The sequence below is a fragment of the Bubalus bubalis genome, chromosome 1, assembly GCF_019923935.1.
Source record: "Bubalus bubalis isolate 160015118507 breed Murrah chromosome 1, NDDB_SH_1, whole genome shotgun sequence".
Taxonomy (NCBI): Eukaryota; Metazoa; Chordata; class Mammalia; order Artiodactyla; family Bovidae; genus Bubalus; species Bubalus bubalis.
Window position 1 is genome coordinate 129989011 of NC_059157.1, and position 23387 is coordinate 130012397.

A 23387-nucleotide genomic window follows, 5' to 3' on the forward strand; every position below is an offset into this window, starting at 1 on the left:
ATGACTCCTGGTTGGAATGTATCCATTTGGGTAAGATAATGAAGACAGTCTAAGAGTGCTTTAGTTTTAACTACTTAAAATTTTAAATTATGTCATAATCTTTTAGAAGGAAAAATGACTTGAGAATGGGAAGGCAGAAACATCAAACTTACTGAGATCCAAATGGAATTAAAATGACTTAAAGATAATTCCCTACACTAACAGAAGAGAATAAAACTCTTAAAGTTCAAAAATTTGGTTGTTGGAGGAACGCTCACACGGTGATTAGAATTAGGTTGCAGAAGATTTCATTAATTATAGGTGACTGATTTTCCCTGAGCAGACAACTCAGGTCTCGTACCCCCCTCACCACCCCTACCCCCCCAGCTCATCTCAAACTGTTGTCTAACCTTTCCCTTAATCCATCTCATCTTGAGCTGATGGGAACTGCTTTCATTCCACCTCTTGTGGAGGTAATGAAACAATCTTCTTATTCACTTGGTTCCTCTGAGCCGGTGACATGCAACAACAACAAAAAAAAGCAAGCGCCCTGATTAATGGCTGCTAATTAGCAATGTTAATGACCAGGTGTCCGAGAGCACGGCCAGCTCCTCTCAGCATGGAGTGATCGCTCAATGAGGGCCCTGCAAATCCATTCCCAGTGACCCTTCCCCTCAGCTGCCAGTAATGAAGGCCGCTTGCTCGTTACTCCCGGGTGAGGCTCAGGAGGAGACCCGGGCCTGGGACCCAAGCTCTTGCCTGGGGTCTAGTGGATCATCCATTAATTAAGGTTAGCGTTTCTGGCCCCCAGAAGCTCAAAGGTAAGGGAGTGAGTAGCAGCGAGATGAACTCAACCCCTCTTATCTCGGGAGGAGATTCTTTTCTAAATGGAACCAGTAGTTAGTTTGAACTGTCTACATGTAGAGTTATAATTTTGACTCTGTTAGCTATACATACCATCTTCTCTGATTCTATTACTATCCTGAGACCATTCACATGGATGAAGCAAATCTCACACTAACTCTCAAATACAACTTTCTATCTGGGGGGTTTATGCTTTCTTTTTATCATTCAGCACAGATGAGTGGCAGCAGAAACTCAGAGCACCTAGGTCTGTGCTTAAAAAAACTAGTTATCTTTTAAAAAATATTTTCCTGGTTAGGAGGTGGGTTGAGCATGCACGTGCTCTTGCTCTCATTTAGGAGTAAGGGAATTATGTTACTTTAAAAGAAAATAATATAAAACAAAAGCAAGCTTTTCTAAGAGCTTTCTAGAGAATCAACTCTACAGAGACCTAAAAAATTATTTTACTAATAGGAGTTGATTCCTTTTTTTAAAATACTAACCAGAAAATTGAAAAGTGACAAGATTGAAGTCTTTGCAGATAATTAACTATTAACTGTATTTGCCAATTTGTGACAAGCTGATTCTCTGAGTTTACACATTTATTTTCTCTCTACTGGTGAATGGCCTTGTACTTTCTCCCAGGGACGGGGGAGGGGTTTGGGGGTGGAAGGTTGTTAGGGGAATGATTCAGTTTGGAAGAGACAAATTAAGATGAAAAAAGGTATGCCACGTCATTGCTTTTAACAGGCCACACACATATAAATAGCAAGCTTTTTATATCTATCTGTCTGTCTATCTTTTAATATCTATCTATCAGGGCTTCACTGGTGGCTCAGCAATAAAGAATTTGCCTGCCAGTGCAGGAGATGTGGGTTCAATCCCTTGGTCAGGAAGATCCCCTGGAAAAGGAAATGGCAACTCAATCTTGCCTGGGAAATCCCATGGTCAGGAGCCTGGTAGGCTACAGTCCATGGGGTTGCAAAAGAGTCGGAGATGACTTAGTGACTAAACAACAACAACAACAACAACAAATCTACCTACCTACCTACCTACCTGTCTATCCATCTACCTACCTAAAGTGAGGATAACACCTTGTTTAACTTAGACATCTTTTCCCTTACCTTTAACAAAGTTTCTACTTGTTGCAATGTTTTTTGCTTGATACGTTATGATGTTTCTATTGATGACATTGTGAAGAATGTGAAATTTATTTCAGTAGAATAAGTTCCATTGTAAAAATTACTGACTATTCGTAGGTGATAAAATACTACTCATGTCCTGCACCTAATAGCAGGATTTAAAAAAATTATGGTCACTAGATTTTTTTGTTGGCCAGTAGACCCAAATGAAATTTGACCAGAAAAACTTCAGAGCTTTATTCCAAGTGTGTACAAGGCCAAACAGCATCACCTCATAAGGTGTGAAAGGAGGCCACCTGGACAGCAGGCTGGCTTCTCTGTCACTAGAGCCTACCTTCTATTGTAGTACTTTTTGACTTAGTTTTGGGAAGGAGATGTAAAAATTTTCTCCGTGTATAGAGAATTTAGTAAACTCTTTCATTGCAGAACGTTTAGAAAGCATTGAAAAGCAGCAGCACACATATTTTGCGTGCATTCACACGCGTAGAATACACATGATCCTAACCAGAGCTGTCGATGGCCCACATGTTGCTATATATTCTAGCCACCTTTTCCTGCATGGTTACTCTTTCTCCTAAAAAAATTGTATTGTACTACATGCGTTTTATAAACTGCTTTTTAAAATTACCAATCTAACAAAAACCTACTGTGAAATATTCTTCTACAATGGTATGACAGCTTCTACTAAGAGCCACAGGTCTCCATGAACCATTCATGGTTAATGCAGGTTTCTAGAGTTATCATAGAGCTGTATTACTGTGATGCTCCCAGTGCTGAAGGGAATGGCACAGGTGCCATCCTGGCCAGTCTTCCCCGTGTAGTGGATATTGAGCATTTGTTGAGGATTGAGTTATATCCCTTCATTACCTCTGGTTCTCCTTCTGTTTGTTCTATATGTAGTCCTTAGAACAGAATGAGTATATCAGTGGTGCACTATATCCAATTAATTAATTATTAACAAAGAAGGGACAAAACTATGTGAACATAAGCTTCATGAGAGCAGAGAACTTGTATATCTTCTCATCCATATATCTGTAGCACCCAGAACCATACCTGGCATGTAATAGGTACTCCATATGTATTTTTGAATGAATGAATGAACAATTAAAAGGTAATTTGACTGTATGTTAGTTTATTCACATATTAAATTCCAACGTGTTTTCTTTAGTGGCAGAAAGAGTGATGGATTTTTAGCTAGTATTCTATAAGTAATCACAGGACAGAGTTCTTGAGGGAATGCTTTCTTCTTGCATTCATACATAGTATCAGTAAAAATAAACATGAGCAGAGACATGGCTCTATTCTAGCCAGAATTCATGAAAACTCTGAGATCTGTTGCTTGCTTCCATGTGTCTAGTCCTGGCTGCTCTTCTATCTGGCTAAAACAATCTTGCCCCCAAATTATACTTTTAAGCCCAAAGATCATTAGTTTCAACTTGAAATCAACATGCATTCTAAATTAAATCTGGCCATATAAAGATTTAAATATTTTGTGTATCTCTTTTGTCCATTTTTAGGTTTATGAAGCAAAGTTCATTTGCAGATTGAAAGTGTACTGGCCTGGAAAGTGAATAAATAAGATGAATAAATAATCAATAGATGGCAGGAGAAGCAGTTGCATTTAGTGAGACTCAAAGTTAAATAAGTGTGGGATTAGGAAAGTGTTGTGCTTGTTAGTTGGATTTCTTTCCTTTTAGAACTTAAGAAATACAAGTTATCCTAATAAAATGACCAAAAAAAAAAAAAAAGTGGAAAATAACCACCTTGCCTCAAAAGATGTTTTGCAGCAATTAGCCAAAGAAGCAGCCCTATCCTCTGTAAGACGCCCTTGTCTATTGTGTGCAGTAGGGACGGCTGTTCCTTGACCCCTCTCACTCACCTACCTCTGGTGCTTTGTTTAGAAAGCAGGGGCAGAGGGGACCCCTTTGGTAAATTTAGCCTGTTGGAATAGCAAATGGAGAATGCTGTAATGCATTCACCCTTTCCTCCATCCATCCATCAATCGTTCTATTAATCAATCAATTGAAAAGCCTGGTTAAGCATCTCTCTTCAGCCCATTATCCACAGTGAGTCAACGAAACGTGGCTCCTACACTTTGCAGCTTGTAGTTTTAGAGAAAACAACAATAGAGGTAGGAACAGAGGATAAATAGACAACAGGTAAAACACTAAGCAAGTATGTGGGATGAAAAGAATAAATAATATTAGCATTGTCAGTCAATTAACAGGTGTTTATAGTGTGCTAATTACATGTTCATCACTGGGCTAGTGTACTTTACAAGTGAAGTGTCTAAAGATCAGAAATACTTCTTATAAATCGCAGTTTTAAGTAAAGAGAAACTAAAGAGGCTTACTTTCTATTCTGTTAAGATTTTGTGCAGGCAAGTGTATGGGGGAAGGAGGGTGTACATTCTCATTTGGCACTTGTTGAAAGGAATAGAATGGCCCTGATGGGAGGGGAGGATGTGATTATTTAGAAAGCTGAGTTTAATATATTTAAAATCAAACATTGCAAAGTTGAAATAGGCCTGAAAAACAGATTTTTTTTCAATTCTTTGCATTCAATATTTAATTCTGTCTAAAATGTTGAGGCCTGCTTAGAGGTGCATTAGTGTAATACAGAAATAAAATGATGGTTAAGCTGGCATGAGACCAGCCAACAAGGGATGCTGATAAAAACAATGAAAGTGAGGTCTTCTTGGGTATTAACTGTGATCCAATATAGGTTTTAGAAGCTGTTCACAAGTGTCTTGTTTCTTATTTACAGTAAGTCTTAGAGGAGAAAAGAGTTAAGGTAGTCAAAATCCATAGAGGAGAAGAACTCTTTGTAACAATAATCAGATCAGATCAGTTGCTCAGTCATGTCCGACTCTTTGCGACCCCATGAATCACAGCACGCCAGGCCTCCCTGTCCATCACCAGCTCCTGGAGTTCACTGAGACTCACGTCCATCAAGTCAGTGATGCCATCCAGCCATCTCATCCTCTGTCGTCCCCTTCTCCTCCTGCCCCCAATCACTCCCAGCATCAGAGTCCTTTCCAATGAGTCAACTCTTCGCATGAGGTGGCCAAAGTACTGGAGTTTCAGCTTTAGCATCATTCCTTCCAAAGAAATCCCAGGGCTGATCTCCTTCAGAATGGACTGGTTGGATCTCCTTGCAGTCCAAGGGACTCTCAAGAGTCTTCTCCAACACCACAGTTCAAAGAATATAAAACAACAGTAATAATATTTTGTAATAAAAAATATGACAATTCTTTGTAATAATAATAAAAGGTTGTTCAGTGAGGAAGAAATTGTGGTAATCCAGTCATGATTCAGATAATCACGATGGTGTGATCACTCATCTAGAGCCAGACATCCTGGAATGTGAAGTCAAGTGGGCCTTAGGAAGCATCACTATGAACAAAGCTAGTGGAAGTGATGGAATTCCAGTTGAGCTATTTCAAATCCTAAAAGATGATGTTGTGAAAGGGCTGCACTCAATATGCCAGCAAATTTGGAAAACTCAGCAGTGGCCACAGGACTGGAAAAGGTCATTGTCATTCTAAACCCAGAGAAGGGCAATACCAAAGAGTGTTCAAACTACTGCACAATTATACTCATCTCACACACTAGCAAAGTAATGCTCAAAATTCTCCAAGCCAGGCTTCAGCAGTATGTGAACCATGAACTTCCAGATGTTCAAGCTTGTTTTAGAAAAGGCAGAGGAACCAGTGATCAAACTTCCAACATCTGTTGGATCATAGAAAAAGTGAGAGAATTCCAGAAAAACATCTACTTCTACTTTATTGATTATGCCAAGTCTTTGACTGCATAGATCACAACAAACTGTGGAAAATTCTGAAAATGATAGGAATACCAAACCACTTGACCTACCTCCTGAGAAATCTGTATGCAGGTCAGGAAGCAACAGTTAGAACTGGACATGGAACAATAGACTGGTTCTAAAGGGAAAGAAGTATGTTAAGGCTGTATATTGTTCCCCTGCTTATTTAATTTATATGCAGAGTACATCATGAAAAACGCTGGGCTGGATGAAGCACAAGCTGGAATCAAGATTGCCGGGAGAAATATCAATAACCTCAGATACTCAGATGACACCACCTTTATGGCAGAAAGTGAAGAACTAAAGAGCCTCTTGATGAAAGTGAAAGAGGAGAGAGAAAAAGTTGGCTTAAATCTCAACATTCAGAAAACTAAGATCATGGCATCTGGTCCCATCACTTCATGGCAAATAGATGAGGAAACAGCGGAAACAGTGTCAGACTTTATTTTGGGGGGCCCCAAAACCACTGCAGATGGTGATTTCAACCATGAAATTAAAAGACACTTGCTCTGTGAAAGAAAAGTTATGACCAACCTAGACAGCATATTCAAAAGCAGAGACATTACTTTGCCAACAAAGGTCTGTCTAGTCAAAGCTATGGTTTTACCAGTAGTCGTGTATGGATGTGAGAGTTGGACTATAAAGAAAGCTGAGCACCAAAGAACTGATGTTTTTGAACTGTGGTGTTGGAGAAGACTCTTGAGAGTCCCTTGGACTGCAAGGAGATCCAACCAGTCCATCCTAAAGGAAATCAGTCCTGAATATTCATTGGAAGGACTGATGTTGAAGCTGAAACTCCAATACTTTGGCCACCTGATGCAAAGAACTGACTCATTGGAAAAGACCTTGATGGTGGGAACGATTGAGGGCAGAAGAAGGGGATGACAGAGGATGAGATGGTTGGATGACATCACCGACTCAGTGGACCTGAGTTTGAAGAAACTCCAGGAGTTGGTGATGGACAGGGATGCCTTGTGTGCTGAAGTTCATGGGGTTGCAAAGAGTTGGACATGACTGAGCAACTGAACTGACCTGAGATGGGTTATGCCCAAGGCCTATATTATGGATGTCTTGTTACTCTAATTGGTGTATTAGGGTGAAATCAAATCCTTATTACCTGAACCTTATTTGAGACCTAGGAGTAATAAATCCTAAATCTTCATCAAAGTTTGCTGAAATTAGTATCCTGGTTTAGTGTACATTTGTTCATTTTTGAAATCTGGGTAAAAGGTTAAGTAAATACTTTTGGATAGACTGGGCTAACTGTGGATGCTATATGGAATGATTATAATATTTTCAAATATTGAATGAGGGAAGAAGACAAATCTCCCTTGACTATCAATCCTATGGTTGTTATTGTGTAAGTCTTCTAAAAATTGTCTAATGGGTCTTTATAATCCCCAAAATAAAGTAGCATTATCCCTACATTACAGACATCAAGGCTTGAAAAATCAAATGTATGCATGCTCAGTCACTTCAGTCATTTACTACTCTTTGCAACCCCATGGACTATAGCCCTCCAGGCTCCTCTGTCCGTGAGATTTCCCAGACAAGAATACTGAATTGGGTTGCCATTTCCTTCTCCAGGGAATCTTCCCAATCCAGGGATTGAACCTGCATCTCTTGCGTCTCTTGCATTACAAGCAGATTCTTTACCGCTGATCCAGTTCAGTTCAGTTCAGTTGCTCAGTTGTGTCCGACTCTTTGAGACCCCATGAATCACAGCACGCCAGGCCTCCCCGTCCATCACCAACTCCTAGAGTTTACCCAAACTCATGTCCATTGAGTCGGTGATGCCATCCAGCCATCTCATCCTCTGTCATCCCCTTCTCCTCCTGCCCCCAACCCCTCCCAGCATCAGGGTCTTTTCCAATGAGTCAACTCTATGCATGAGGTGGCCAAAGTATTGGAGTTTCAGCTTCAACATCAGTCCTTCCAATGAACATCCAGGACTGATCTCCTTAAGGATGGACTGGTTGGATCTCCTTGCAGTCCAAGGGACTCTCAAGAGTCTTCTCCAACACCACTGTTCAAAAGCATCAATTCTTTGGGGCTCAGCTTTTTTCACAGTCCAACTCTTACATCCATACATGACCACTGGAAAAACCATAGCCTTGACTAGATGGATCTTTGTTGGCAAAGTAATATCTCTGCTTTTGAATATGCTATCTAGGTTGGTCATAACTTTCCTTCCAAGGAGTTCAATTCAGTTCAGTTCAGTCGCTCAGTCATGTCCAAACTCTTTGCGACCCCATGAATTGCATCACAGCAGACCTCCCTGTCCATCACAAACTCCCGGAGTTCACTCAAACTCACATCCATCGAGTTGGTGATGCCATCCAGCCATCTCATCTTCTGTCATCCCCTTTTCCTCCTGCTATCTAGGTTGGTCATAACTTTCCTTCCAAGGAGTAAGCGTCTTTTGATTTCATGGCTGCAATCACCATCTGCAGTGATTTTGGAGCCCAGAAAAATGAAGTCTGACACTGTTTCCGCTGTTTCTCCATCTATTTGCCGTGAAGTGATGGGACCAGATGCCATGATCTTCGTTTTCTGAATGTTGAGCTTTAAGCCAACTTTTTCACTCTCCTCTTTCACTTTCATCAAGAGGCTTTTTAATTCCTCTTCACTTTCTGCCATAAGGGTGGTGTCATCTGCATATCTGAGGTTATTGATATTTCTCCCGGCAATCTTGATTCCAGCTTGTGTTTCTTCCAGTCCAGCATTTCTCATGATGTACTCTGCATATAAGTTAAATAAGCAGGGTGACAATATACAGCCTTGATGTACTCCTTTTCCTATTTGGAACCAGTCTGTTGTTCCATGTCCAGTTCTAACTGTTGCTTCCTGACCTGCATGCAGATTTCTCAAGAGGCAGGTCAGGTGGTCTGGTATTCCCATCTCTTTCAGAATTTTCCACAGTTTATTGTGATCCACATAGTCAAAGGCTTTGGCATAGTCAATAAAGCAGAAATAGATGTTTTTCTGGAACTCTCTTGCTTTTTCGATGATCCAGAGGATGTTGGCAATTTGATCTCTGGTTCCTCTGCCTTTTCTAAAACCAGCTTGAACATCAGGAAGTTCATGGTTCACATATTGCTGAAGCCTGGCTTGGAGAATTTTGAGCATTACTTTGCTAGTGTGTGAGATGAGTGCAATTGTGTGGTAGTTTGAGCATTCTTTGGCATTGCCTTTCTTTGGGACTGGAATGAAAAGGACTGACTTTTTCCAGTCCTGTGGCCACTGCTGAGTTTTCCAAATTTGCTGGCATATTGAGTGCAGCACTTTCACAGCATCATCTTTCAGGATTTGAAATAGCTCTACTGGAATGCCATCACCTCCACTAACTTTGTTCGTAGTGATGCTTTCTAAGGCCCACTTGACTTCACATTCCAGGATGTCTGGCTCTAGGTCAGTGATCACACCATCGTGATTATCTGGGTTGTGAAGATCTTTTTTGTACAGGTCTTCTGTGTATTCTTGCCAGCTCTTCTTAATATCTTCTGCTTCTGTTAGGTCCATACCATTTCTGTCCTTTACTGTGCCCATCTTTGCATGAAATTTTCCCTTGGTATCTCTAATTTTCTTAAAGAGGTCTCTAGTCTTTCCCTTTCTGTTGTTTTCCTTTATTTCTTTGCATTAATCACTGAGGAAGGCTTTCTTATCTCTCCTTGCTATTCTTTGGAACTCTGCATTCAAATGGGTTTATCTTTCCTTTTCTCCTTTGCTTTTCACTTCTCTTCTTTTCACAGCTATTTGTAAGGCTTCCTCAGACAGCCATTTTGCTTTTTTGCATTTCTTTTCCATGGGGATGGTCTTGATCCCTGTGTCCTGTACAATGTCATGAACCTCCATCCATAGTTCATCAGGCACTCTATCTATCATATCTAGTCCCTTAAATCTATTTCTCATTTCTACTGTATAGTCATAAGGGATTTGATTTAGGTCATACCTGATCCAGTAATTAGATCCAAATCCCACAGTTACCGAGTGATATATGGATCTCATGGCACCAAGCCACTGCATTTGCCACAGCACTACACTGTCTCATGTGATTTAAGCTCTGCTTGTGTGTTTATTTTGGTTCTCTTCCCTTTAGATATGTTTTGACCCATAGTTGGATGAAATCAGTATTTCTCATTAGTGCATCTTCCTCACCACAATTTATGTGGCATATAAATTATAATGGTTGAGTAGATATGTAGTCTTTTCTCTTTGGGATTACAATCTGTCTCATGAAGCTATGGGTGTCTAGAAAGTCTTAATGCTCAGGAACTTGTTAGGAGCCAAATTGGCTAAAGTCTTTAAAACATCAAGTAAAAGACTTGATAGAAAAAGAGTTTTCTTACCAGAGAGGACAACCTCAGAAAGGGTTGAAGCTTCTGACAAAGTATCTTGGACCCCATTCTCTTATTCTGAAGTCAAGTCCCAATTTTAGGAATACGAATGCTGCAATCTGTACTTCCCAAGCTCTTCATAATAGATATTGCACTGCAAATTTCTGCTTGGAATTGCCCTGAGGTTGTGGTTTCCAGATCCTTATGACTGTGTGCTCGAAGGTGCTGAAAGAGACTGTGCTTTTATTTCTGTGGTTACATTAACATTTCTTCTACCACTTTATAGAAATGTAATTGTGAGGAATTTTCATTTTAAGGAAGTTCTCCTGGGAACCCTCAACTGTTGAGATGAGTTTTTTTTTTTTTTTAATGAAACTATTGATGGCAGATCACAAGATTATTGGCACATTGGTCCATAGTGATTACTTTTGGACAGAGGAAACAAGAGGCAGCCTGGGTTGTGGCCACCATCCAGTGGAGTGTGTACAAATGGGCTCTCCATGACTGTAGCCTGTTGGGCTTCTATAAGTGTGAGAGGATCCTGAGGATTCTCTTAGTTTCATACCTTTTGAGAGATGCCCAGGCATCTCTCAAAAGATTTTCAGGGATCTACTGAACATCATATCTTTACTTAAGATGAACAGTTACAATGGAGCAAGTGAGAACATTGAAGGATTGCTGTTTTTCATTTTGAAATCTAAAAAGAGCTAAAACGTTCTCTCTGCTTTGTGCCTGGTCCTGTTAAGAGCTATTTAAAATAATACCAATCTAAAGAAGGGCAGAGAGTCAGGAAAACAAATATTTATAAACTGTATTACACAAGACCTTTACAAATATTATTGCATTTATTTTAGGTGATAGATGTTACTCTTCTGTTTTACATATCGAGAAACTGAAGCTCCAGGAGATTAAATGTTATAGAGGTAGGAAGTGTCAGGACCATGCATTCAAGTCTAGGTGTGACTCCAAAATGGCTCATAATAGTACTGTTCAACCTAATGGCCCTATTAGCCATTATGGTTCTTTTGATTCAAATTCAAATTCAATATAATTAAAAATTTAGTTTCTTAGTCAAACTAGCCACTTTTCAAATATTCATTATTTGTATGGGGCTAGTAACTACTGTAGTAGATAGGGCAGATATATAATATTTTAATTATCAAGGAAAGTTCTACTGGACAGTGTCTGCCTATAATTAAGTGGAAATTTTCCTTGACAAGAGTATTCATGAAAAATAACAGTAATAAAACTTCCACTTTAATGGAGAATAGTAGGGATAAAGGGGAAGATAGAATATGAGATTTTATATTCTGAAGACTTGGAAGATTTTTAACGAGAAGAGTAATTTAGTTTCAGATATGTTTCTGTAGTATAAACTAAGCCAAGAGTAGTAATAATATCTAATTGCTTAATACTTCTTATGTGATAGGTACTATTCTAAATAGCATATAGAATATATGTATACATATAGCTGATATGTATATGTATAGCTGATTCCCTTTGCTATACAGCAGAAACTAACACAACATTGTAAAGCAAATATACTCCAATAAAAATTAATAAGAAAGAACACCCTGAACCAAGCGATATTCCCTTTTGTGTGCTGTGTGTTTATATGTATGTGCAATAAATGTATTACATATGTATAAAATACATGTTATATATACATACTTACACACATGTTAATTTCCACCTTTATGAAGCCACTCAGGCAGATGTAATGTTGTTCATGGCAAGTAAATGAGATAGAAAGGCGAGGCTATTATAATTGGAGAGTGACAAATACTATATAATTAACTCTTGGTAAAATTCCTTAACTGCTTCAACAACAAGTAAAAGAGAGAAACAGTGGTTAAGAGCAAACCCCAAATAGACTAACCCTAATATTTTTGTAAACTAGATTTACAAAGTTTGCAAAGAAGGTTTAAAAGTTCTTAACATGTTTCCGGACAATTCTAGAATGAGGGCTTCAGCTTTGACTTACAGTACATAAATCAAATTCCTATTATCCCTGTGTATAATTTGGGCCCTTGAAAGCTTTAAATTATTTCATAATCCATGTATTTAGTGCATTCCCAAATGGCGTTCTTCTACTTTCCATCTTAGTCAAACTTGCAGAAGATAATAGTGGTCCAGAACAAGAACCTTATCCATATTGGGGCCTTTGCCATTTCATGCATTGAGTGACTCTATGATATCTTACTGGTTGGGTGTTTTAGCCTTGTGAATATAGCTTGTGTTTTAAGTAAATATGTAATGGACTTGGAAGGTGCTGGCACTTATGTTTATAATTTTAAAATTAAGAATATAATATGGAAAAGTAAATTAAATTTGCATCATTAAATACTTTACTTCTCAAGTGGAATCAATTTAAAACAGCTTATTTTGTAATATTTTAGCTAATGAATAGCTTTATAAAGGCTTTACTATGGGAAACTTATAGCTTTAAAAAATGGATGCACACTTAACATTTCCAGTTTAGTTTGGTTTGACTTTCTAAATTAAGATGTTATCCATGAAAATAAAAATCTAATTTTCTTTTTGATGGTAGCTAAGGGTCAACAAACTGGCATGTGATTCGAGAACATATGGCTGATGACCATATCTAAAAATTCCCTTACTTTTGTGGTGGTTATACTCTTACCTTTCTACCCCATCAGGATGCCCACTATAAATACATATTTGTAAATCAACTGCAAATTCTTCAATATAGAGTAATATGGAATGGAGAATGTTTCATAGTTATTTAGACCAATATCCATTTTCCTCAAGAACATATAGTGAAATAAACTAAATATTATGTATAAAGTGAAAGTGAAGTCGCTCAGTCGTGTCCGACTCTTTGCGACCTCGTGGACTGTAGCCCACCAGGCTCCTCTGTCCATGGGATTCTCCAGGCAAGAATACTGGAGTGGGTTGCCATTTCCTTCTCCAGGGGATCTTCCTGACCCAGGGATTGAACTTGGGTCTCCTGCATTGCCGGCAGACGTTTTACCCTCTGAGCCACCAGGGAAGCCTAAAGATTATGTATAGGAATGTGGCAATTTGACTTTTTTTTTTCTGTTTGAGCCATAGTTTCACTGTTGGAAAACACTTAGAGGTTATCTACCCCAATGCTCTCAGAAGTTTTGATGGATTGACCCAATACCTCATAGAGTCTGGCAGAGCTAAGCCTTGAACCTCAGCTCTCTTTCTCCTGAAACCATCAACCAGCCAACTCTTACCACATTTTGTTCACTTCTTGATTTGATCTTGGGTACTCCAAATTTCCATTTAATAAACATTTAAACCATTTGAGAAATAGATTATCTTGCTTTGCTGGACTACTGCAACCAAGTATGTTCAAAGATTCTTGTGTGTCTCATCCATGTATGAATGGAACCATCCATGAATATATGGAACCACAGAGCTAATAGGAGAACACGAGGTGTCAAGAGACTGATTCAAGGCCACCCAGCTAGTCAACAGCAGATTTGAGTTCCTGTTCTTGATGACCTAACCTCAAGTCTGGTCCTCTTATTCTGTATTATTTCCAGTGCAGTGTACATCTCCAAGGGGATGGTCAGGTGTTCAAACAAGAATCCAAACATTGCCAAGGCCCAGTGACTCTTGTTCTAGTTGTCTTATGGGTGATTGGGAGGGTGACAAAGAACAAATATTTGCCAAAGTATCATGAATAAGCTCAGTTTGGAATAAACTTTGATATGCAAATGACAGAGGGTGGTTGAAAACATAGAAAGAACTTGCTTTCTTTAACAAAATTTAAATCAGTTATAAAACAGACAGGGTCAGGCAAACCATTTAAGAAACTGGCATTCTCCATAATGTCTCATTGCTTTGGGGCTATTGCATTGGAATTGGAGCTTTGATAAAGTCTGTAAAGAATAAAGGCAAGAGAAAAGAGGGCTGCAGACAAATGAAAACCTGGGCTGTGTCTTGAGAGTTTTAGGTAATCCAGGCTCATAATTTGATTTGAGAAGAGCTACTCCAGGCTACTGTGTAATTATAGAAGCATTCACTCAGCTGGCTCCTGTTGACTTCATCACGTTCTACTTCATTGCCCTTTATGCTAAAGCCCCTGTTGATGAGAGGGCGGAAACAATAAGTACAAATAAAGCAATTAGCAGGTGGGGAATGCTACCACTGTTTAAGGATAACATCCAATCTTTATTGGTACTTATTAAGTAGAAGTCTAGAGCTTAGAGATAAAGGGAAATATTGCAAACTGCAAAATAAGTGTGGGAACAAAAAGAGAGGAAGGGAAAAATCAGACTAATGTATTTTATATTCTATATACCTAATCACAAAGGCTAGAAAATAATATCAAACCTCCAATTTATTTATAATATAGTGAGTTACATTCTCATGTAAAGTTCATGCTTCTTCTTTTACTATGTGAATTAACTTGAAAACTACTTTTAACAGTTACTGTGTTCAAATGAGGATTTTGAGTTTGGTTGAACTTAAACCCTCCAGCAGGGGGCGTTAGGATAATTAGCAAACCTCTTCAACAGGGTCCTGATATCCAGAGCACAGATTTCACAGACACTATTGGCAGAGTTGAAAATGCCCCCTGTAGATATGGAATATAACGGGCAAGAGGAAGAAAGCAAGAACGCTTGAAATCCTAGTACAGGATATTGAGAGTGGGCAAGAAAACTTGGATACAAGCTTTCTACTCCCCTCCATCCTCAGAGTAAGCCATGCACTCTGGTTCTCTGTTTAATTATCTGAAAATAGGGTTATAAATACCCCTACATCCAGAATGCTATGATTTTCATTTCTCCATGAATAGCATTGGTCTTCTTGCTCCAGCCTTATTTCGAGTGTTTAAGTAGTAAGGTGGAGTATAAATAATTGTCATTCATCTCAGCTGCACCATGAAGATGCTCACTGTGTTTGATTTGGGGCATGGAAAAGACTCATGCATCCTCTTGAGGCTAGGAATCTTAGTATTTTAGAAATGTGCCAAGTGGCATTGATTTTAGTCCTTGAATGTCTTGTTCCCAAAGCTCTGCTGGCAACTTCAGCTACCTAAGCTGTACATAGCTTCCTGTTTAAATAGCAGATTTCCAGCTAGCCAACTTAGAAATATGGAAGTATATCATTTTCCTTTACCTTAGACAGTGATGAGAGGGTATAGAGATTTGTGTAGATATCCAGAAAGACAAAGTTTTTATAGTGCAGTTGCTTAATAGGTTAGCAATTAATATTTCAAAAGTTAAACCTTTATCCTCATCCTAGGAAGACTATAGTTTCCATTATGACATATTTTTAGCTTTCACTGTATACACTTTTCCTCTTTTTCATACTTCCATCACTTAGTAGCCACCTAAGGCAGAGCCAGAGGGTCAAAATTAGACTCTCTTGGGTGATCATACCAACACATATGCTTATTTCACCCTCTGGCATAAACTGCAGGACTTGAATAGAACAGGACTGTATTTCATTCAGACTATTTGTCTAAAAATTATCTCACTAGGTTTTCCCAAGTATTTAAGAGGAGGTGATCATGCAGGCAAAGCAAGGAAAGAAAATTTCCGAAACCTTCAAAATGTTGAGCACTTTGATTAGCATCTTCTTACCTTTTTATGTTTGGTAGTGCTAGATAATATAGAAATTTGCATGTCCTGAATTTTCTTTTGAAATGTGTACATTGTATATTTAAAATGTTTTGTTTAAGGATCACCACTGTGCTTATAAACTTATTGGCATCTGAATCCTGGATGACTCCCATATTAAAATACCCATATGATGAAATTAAGCCACAATTTCATAAATGTACACAATTTCTACCTGCATTCTCTCTCATTATCATTATTATCTTCACAGTCTCCACTGTCCCTTGATTTTGCTGTGGTGCTTCCTATTTTGAAGCCATTTTCATAGTCATGAACTAACTTAATTCTTCTCAACAACCTTGTGATGTAACAACCAGGTGAGATAATATGATTCTACAGATAAGGAAACAGACATGGAGAAGTTCTGTGACCCACTCAGGGTGGTGCAGTTTGCGACAACATCCGAGTGTCTGGGTCAGTGATCTCTACCTGTTGTTAGTTAAAGATACCAAAGCAAGAAACAGGAAATACTTTTCAGCAATTTTTTTAGCCATTGGGAATTGTTAGTTTTTTGTCAAAAGATGAATAGAGCAAAAGATTCACGCAACGTCTCAAGACTGGAAATATTGTTATTTTAGAAATGTGACAAATGGCGGAACAGAATGCCAAGAGTGTGGTTCATCTTTTCACACACACACCCCATTCTCACCTCCATGTTTTGCTTGTTGAGTTGGGTTAAAATATAAAGTAATGGACAAATCTGGATGGTTGCAGTTGGGCTGAAAGACTTGTGATCCTCACTGCCTAAACCTATAATCAGGGCTTCAAAAGCAACCACTGGAAATACATCTCTTCTCTAAGACCTCATCTTCCCCTACAAAATAAGAATCAGTTGTACTTATAGGGATGTTGTCAGGAACTTTCAGCTTTGGCAAATCCATAGGCACATCATTTCTAATCTCCAGTTCATCTCTTACGACCCTTACTTCTAATAAATTACTTATCCTCTACATAGTGCAGTGAATTTCACTGTTGATCAGTTCAATTTATATTTGATGAAAATTTTTCTAAGAATATACCCATCTGCAATCTGAAGAGCTGAACAAAATGCATTTGTTTTTAAAATAGTTATTTCAGTCTCTAGTATTTGTAAAAGTCCAGGGCAGTTAAAAAGAAGAGTCATGATTGCAGGTTTGTGCTAATGAAGGAAAGTAACCAGGATACCCACAATGCACCTCATACATAGGTTCTTAGCTCTGAGTGACCCATCTGGATTCCTTTTAAGGTTTCTTTCCTGAGGCCTCTTGGGCCTGGTCTGAGGAAGCCTAAATGTATTATCTCCTTAACAGATAATCAGTGGTGGACCACAGACGATGATCGATGCTTCCGTGTTGCCTGGAGCCTCTGCACCTGATGCCATTTGAAACTCCTGCAGGAAATGCTGGGCATCCTATTTCAGGGGGTCCTTGGAGCCAATGGCAAATTCCTCTTGCTCGCTCAAAAGGCACACTTCCTGTTGTTTTGAGTGGTCTGTCCAAAGCCCAGATTTGAAAATGTTTAAAAGGAGAATAAAAAACATTTAGAAATTCACAAGTAAAATACTGTAGTGCTGATAGAACTTAGTGTTGATAGCATAATGTGGAAATAGCATGATTCTCTGTTTACTGTGCGCGTTTGGTGACAAGCAGGCCTGATGGGGGATATTGATAGCACCTTCCTTCCCTTTCTGAAGCAGTCAGTTCCGAACAGCTGTTCAGGCCTGGTTCTGACTAAGCGAGTTGTTCCTTTTAGATCCTGTTTTCAAGGCGATCTCTGATGGTAGATGGAGCACACGTTTTTCTCCACTGGTCCATGTGTCTGTACAGTCATCAATTGGCCTTTCGGAGAGTCCAGGTTGGAGGTCTTCATAAGTTTGCCTCATCAGCCTTTTTGAACCAGATGCAAAGGACACACCCCAACTGGCTTGTAAGTGCAGTACATCTAATCACATAATGCTTCTATAATGTGGCTTTTTAAATTAAGTGACCCACAGGATATTAATCTGGTGGTAACAACTCCCAAGGGATGCAGCACTGGCAAACACTTCAAGAGCAGCTAGTACTACTATTAAATGTGATGTTCATTTCATCTGAACATATGGAAATAAAAACAAGTCATGGGAGAACTTCAGTGCTCTGTACATGCTATATTGTTCATAAACCTGTCATAAATAAGTGCCTCTTAAAAAGAAACCAATTAATAAATGTGCAATGAATTACAAAGTTTAAATATTCCATAATATGGGATCTCTCCCCACCCCCTCCACCCACATTCCCACCCCAGTCAGGGCCCCGTTGTTATTCAAGCTCTTATAACATTTTCCACTGTGTGGCACATCTCCGTTTTGTTGTTGTTGATTGAGTTATTTGCTTAGTTCGGCTGCTTAAAAAAATGGAGAAAAAATCTGTAAGCTATAAAATGCATCTTCTTTTGTCCTTTGTCTGTACATTAGAGTCTGGCTTGGCATTGGGGCCCCACCCCAAACCTCCCACCAAGAGTATGTCATATTTCTATATGCTTGTGCATGTTCAGTTCTACCTCTTTTGAAATGATGCCCAAAACCAAGCAGTGTTTACATAAGTAAAAGGGAGTTTCACTTTTATGCTGTAATTTCTACACGGAGCAAAGAGTTTTCCTAGCCATACTTTGTACTTTGTTCATGGGTGAACTTCTATTTTTCTAATGTGATGGTTTTATCCAGCTTTGACAACAGATTTCTTTAGGAGATTACACACCTGGAATTAACTTCTTCTGCCAAGAATTACAGTGCACCTGGAAGTACTAAATCATTTTTATCTATGTTTTAGAAGCTTTTTATAATAAAATTGCATATCTTGAACTTGACCTGTCTCTTGAGGAGAAGGGTAAGGGCCAGAGTTGGATAGGTATGTATATATGCTGGTGTTATGAAGTAAATATATCCAGGATATGTTTAATTCTCACCAGTTGTACACTCACTACCTGAACACCATCTCCCTTGGTGTCTCACTTCTTAAATGACCCTGCTTACTGCATAGCATATGGAAATGTGAGTATGGACTTGCCAGCAGATTGTCTGCCATGTTTACACCGGTTCTAACACTAATCCCCATTAATGTTTGATATAGTTCTCAACAGGTTTAAGTAGATGTCAGACACCATATCTATTGCTTATGTGTTGGGCATGATATGCACAAGAAGAATGATAAAGAAGTGTTTTTAGAGATTTCTTTTCTGAAGACATTTTTGCTAACCAGACTAAGTATTTTGAGAATGTGAAGTACTTTCTATGAGTATAAATGCCACCAAAATATAATATCAATAAATTTTAAAAATCACACAGGGTGTTTATTATATCATCAGTTTTGAAACCTATGATATTTTCTCTCTGTTGTGAAACTGTTGGTAAGATCTTATGACATACGATTGCAAGACTCTCCTCAAGAGATTCAGAAATAAGAGTTGGCAAACTTTTTACAAACTCATGCCAACACATCAGAAAGATAATATAGTGTGTATTAGAAATTACTTGAGTGATTTATTTGGTGGAGGAGGCACAGGGGGATGGTTATGGGAAATTGAGGGAAAAAATTCCCTTTAAGTTTTGCTGTGAGCATTAGGTCTCCCATTTTTGCCATGAAACCCGAACATGCTCTAGTTTTCCTTGACAGTGAGTCATATGAGTAGAACAACAAATGCTTTTTATCCTCAGGCATCCTTGCCCTGCTGTTTGGTTTACCTGAAGTTTGCCAAACTGGTTCTGCTTATTCTTGTCAAACAAGGATAATTTCTTCTCTTGGTTCTCTGATACAGTGTCAGCATTTTTAAAGGCCAAAAGTTGCCATAGTGACAAATTATAGGAGTATAAACATTTATTCTTTTTAGGTAAAAACTCTATAAGATTGAGAAAAGGAATAGAAAAATCATGGCTAAAACAACACATTTATTTTGATGAATTCTGTTTTTCAGGCAACATAAGAATGATATTGGAAGAGATGTTTAGTTAAAAAAAAGTACAGGTAAAATAAAATTTAGATGTATTAAAATAGATCTGCTACCAAATTCAAACATAAATAATTGAATTTCATAAATTACTCTTCTCTGTAATTGTGGTTTAATCTTACATGAATGTGACTAAGTTCTACCCCAGGTATAGATAAACTCATTATGTCCTTTAAGTAGTTCGAATTTCCTGATAACCAGCAGTCAAATCGAAGAACAAGCAGAATTAGTAGCCAAGTCTAATAAATGACTGGGAAAAATTGTATCTGTCTCATCCTTCTGGTTCCCACACACTCTGGTTACATCATTACTTAGCCTGTAAGCTCAGAGGCCAATTGGGCTCCAGGGTTTGGGTCAGGTGACCAAAACATCAAAATGTGTCTGAAACTTTACCCTAAAGATGGGGTTTCAGCAGGGGCCTCTGGATAGCTGACTCCTCTGTGGCTGCTGTACAATTTTCGTATTTTATTTCACCTTTGCTTTCAGGCTTAGCTCTTGGTCCCACAGATGGATGGCCAAAGCAAACTTGTTGATGTGGGTTTTTCTGTGCAGGTGTGTGGGCAAAATTATTTCCTGTACCACATACTGCACTCAGTTATGTAATAGCTTAAAGAAAAACAACCAATGCAACGTTTCCCTATGAATTGGTTTTCATCAGCAGAGAGCATTCTAACACCTTCTGTTTCCTTTCATCTTTTTTTTTTTTTTTTGGTTTGTTTTTGAAAAGCATTTTGGGTTTTATTTTGTCTTTAAAAATAATTGAATGTCTAAATCCACAAAACGCCAAAGCCAAGTTTATCGGGTCCACTGGAGGCAACTCCCAGCGATGGAGCTGAAATGCTGTGCTTCTCTTAAAGGAACGGGATGCGTAACCCTATCACCTGGCTAAGGTTTCACAGGGCAAGTACAGTGATGACAACTACTTGTTTTCTGCAGATGTAGAAAGGCATTTTTTCACATGTGCAGGCAGCAACAGAAAACCTGGTCTTAGGGGACAGGTGAGTGAGTTGCCTTGCAAGAAATATACCAAATAATCTTTAAAGTTGTAGTAACACATACAGAACCAAAAGCCTGACACATGTATACACAAACGTGTTTTTATGTGCAGATTTACATTTCTCTGGATTGCTACAATAGGTGCTGTGATCACTTCTGGCTGAGAATTTGTTCTGTACTTTCTTGAAGTAAAATCAGAAATGGAAAATCCACTGGAAAATGTCCTTGATGTATTATTATCAGGTATTCAAAGGTGCCTCCTAGAGGCGGGGATGATGCACTCAAGAAGGAGGAAACTCAGGAGAAAATTAGTTTTGTTAAAAACCAAGCCAAACAAGACAAATTGCTCTCTCGAGCCATTCTTCTTGGATCAAAGGATTACATATAAAATATATTTCATGATTTATACGACAGACATTAGTACTCACCAAATATTATACTAGATTGTGGGGACACAAAGAAGACAATGGGGAAAATAATGATGATAATGATGAGAACAACTGTTATTTATGAAATGCCCCCTATATACACATGTACTAGCTGCTCCACCACATTCTTCCTAATCTTTACATTAATCCAGAAAGGTAATTATTATTACCACCCCTCCTACCCCTTTGCAGAGGAGAAACTGAGGATCAGAAAAGCTCAAGCTCAATGATTTACTCAAGATTGTGCCACTGTTTCAACTCTTTTGTGGTGGTCCATAGAAATAGGATTCCAACCTACAGCTGATTTAAACTGGGATCTCTGTCCTTAACCACTATTCCACATTATAAATTTTACATTCCCTGTAAAATTCTTTGTCTTTGTGGAGCTTTTATTATCGAGGTATAAGAAATTGAAGGAGGAAATAATTTAAGTTACATGTGTTAAAACATTAACAGGACTAAGTACTTGAGGAAAGTGAAAGTTTTGTGGAAGAAATGAGTCACGTGAAAAGAGTGTTTGAGGAACCTTGTATCTACGGCAAGCAAAGCCAGGAACAGGGTGGGTGGTAGATGAATACTTGATTATCTTTTCCCCTGCAGGTAACCCCGCAACAATAAATGATAACTACTTCTATCCTGGAAAACTATCACTGGAAGTGCTGTGTAAGACAGAATAAACTCCCATCCCCACGGGTGCCTGCCAAATAAAGTAACTAGGTGCTCACGTATTTTCCAGTACAAGTGGTTCATTATTAATTCATGGTCCAGGTACTCAGTACATGCTGTTACTAATATTAGGTTTCAGCAGAGAATAATGAACAGGAGCACTGGACTGGATGTCTTAACATTTTTTAAACAATGTTTGCAGTGCTAAATTCTATTTCTAGCTTAATTGGGGTCTTTACGTAAACAAGAGGAAGGCTCTGTAGAGGCTGTGGGAGGCATAATTTTCCCACAGCTTAGCAACAGGAAGGGTAAGAGTCAGCATGATTAAGACCTGGTGGAAGGTTATGCAGGTAGGGATTTCCACCCTTGGGTCTCAGCTTATTCTTAAGTCAGACAAAGAAAAGGAGAGGCCTCCTGAGTTGGATTCCAATCAGAAAGTCTGGACCAGCTCCTTGCTTTGAAACTGCATCCATCAGAAAGAAGTGAGGAGGTCTTGCTTTGGTGAGGAAATGGTCCCCTACTAGGGGCCCCCAGAGCAGAGTCCACTTAGTCACTAGGCATAGTGTCCATGGGGCCGTGGGGCTCTTAGTGGCTCATGTAAATGTTTTCACTTGAATTCTGTTTAAAGCAAGAAGAAAAAAATGAACATCATCATGAATATAATGATGAATCCAACTTGGTTTATATTCATCTTTACACCAGCACAGTCATAAAGGTTAACTTTAATCATTCTCATGGAGGAAGGGAGTCAGGAGGGCTGGCCCAAAGAGGCCACATACCAGTGGCACTGGGTGTGTGTGTGGGGGGAGGTGTTAAACGTGTTGAATTTTTCATAAGACAAATTGTTATTCTTTGCTATTGTTTTCTCACTATAAATCCTATTGAAAGTGAGTCTTTGAGGGGAAAATTTAACTATATGGGTTAACAAAAACATTAATATCACCTTTCCTCTGGGTTCCCAACAGTGCCCTGCCTGACATAGAGTTAGTATTCAACAACTGCATATAATTGAAATTGATTTAAAGAAAAATCACACTGATGTATTTATACATCAAGTGCAATAGCTATTTATATTGTGCCAACTGTATGTCAAATAGATGGGGAAACAATGGAAACACTTCATAGCAAATATATGGGGAAGCAATGGAAACAGTGACAGACATTATTTTCTTGGTCTCCAAAATCACTGCAGATGGTGACTGCAGCCACAAAATGAAAATATGCTTGCTCCTTGGAAGAAAAGCTATGACCAACCTAGATAGCATGTTAAAAAGCAGAGACATTACTTTGCCAACAAAGGTCTGTCTAATTAAAGCTATGATTTTTCCAGTAGTCATGTATGGATGTGAGAGTTGGACCATAAAGAAGGATGAACGATGAAGAATTGATGCTTTTGAACTGTGGCTTTGGAGAAGACTCTTGAGAGTCCCTTGGACTGCAAAGAGATCACAGTCAATCCTAAAGGAAATCAGGCCTGAATATTCATTAGAAGGACTGATGCTGAAGATGAGGCTCCAATAGTTTGGCCACCTGTTTCGAAGAGGCCAACTCATTAGAAAAGATCCTGATGCTGGGAAAGATTGAAGGCAG

General features: G+C 38.7%; 1 long non-coding RNA gene across 1 annotated transcript; it reads left to right on the forward strand.

Annotated features, from left to right (window-relative positions):
* The first annotated feature begins 563 nt into the window (after positions 1 to 563).
* LOC123334378 lies at positions 564 to 18565 on the forward strand. The gene is made up of 2 exons (XR_006552120.1): positions 564 to 800; positions 17037 to 18565. It is a non-coding gene; the product is annotated as an uncharacterized LOC123334378 (long non-coding RNA).
* The last annotated feature ends 4822 nt before the right edge of the window (positions 18566 to 23387 follow it).